Genomic DNA, 973 nt, shown 5'->3' with positions numbered 1-973 from the left:
AAAAAAAAAAAAAAAAAAAGTGAGGATGGAAATGAATGGGACTCTTTTCATCAGAGAGAATAAAACTTTCCGCCAAACCCCTCCAAAGTTCATTGGTCCAGAATTGGTCACACGAACACTCCTAAACACATCATTAGCAAACAGAAATGAGGTTTAGACAATTCGGGCCCACTGTTTGGAACAAACCATATTGTTTCCTGGTACTTGGACAAAATTGGGGTTGGGTCAGCAAGAGAAAAGATGTGTGGTGGTCTGCCCCAGGGAAGAATGTAGTTTTCTGGGGGAAAATTTCTGGAAAAAAAACAGAAGGTTTAGATTAAGTTACCCACCATATGGGGAAGCATTCTTAATCCCTCTTTTTTTATACATTTCTATTCTTTCCCCAAAGTCTCTTTCCCAAGCAGTTTCCTCAAATTCTACTTACCTCCTCCAAAAGTCATCTCCTGCTGCTGATCCAGCCCCAGCTTTGCTGCACGAGGTCATCCAGGACTGGTGGATTGCCCTGCTCTCCTCCCCATGAAACTTCCATCTCTGCATACAAGCGGCTGCTACAACTGCTGCCACTTAAGTCAGCAGGGAGGAGAAACAGAGAGAGAAGGACACTTGCTGTTGTCATGAAGAGAATGCACAAGTTAGAGTAAGTAACACCAGCCTCTATAACGAATAATCTCCCAAGTCTCAGGGACTGAAAACAGTAAAAGTTTATATGTCTCACTCACATAGTGTCTAATGTGGCAGTTCCTTTTAGAGAGATGCCCTTCCAGAACCCAGAATTCTTCTCTTTTATATCTCTGCTATCCCCTACACACTCAGAATTTTCTTCTGGATCCTCTGTTCAGCCAAATTGGAGGGGTGGGGGGTGAGGGGAGAAGACACAGAGAAACATGTAGGTGACTTGTCCTGGATATAGCTCAAGTTATTTTTGATTGCATATCATTGGCCGGAACTCTGTCCCATAACCAGACTTAACTGC

Source organism: Carlito syrichta, unplaced genomic scaffold, assembly GCF_000164805.1.
Source record: "Carlito syrichta isolate Samal-C Ts95f unplaced genomic scaffold, Tarsius_syrichta-2.0.1 Scaffold130492, whole genome shotgun sequence".
NCBI lineage: Eukaryota > Metazoa > Chordata > Mammalia > Primates > Tarsiidae > Carlito > Carlito syrichta.
The sequence above is the reverse complement of the archived record's forward strand: the minus strand, read 5'-3'. Positions refer to the sequence as shown.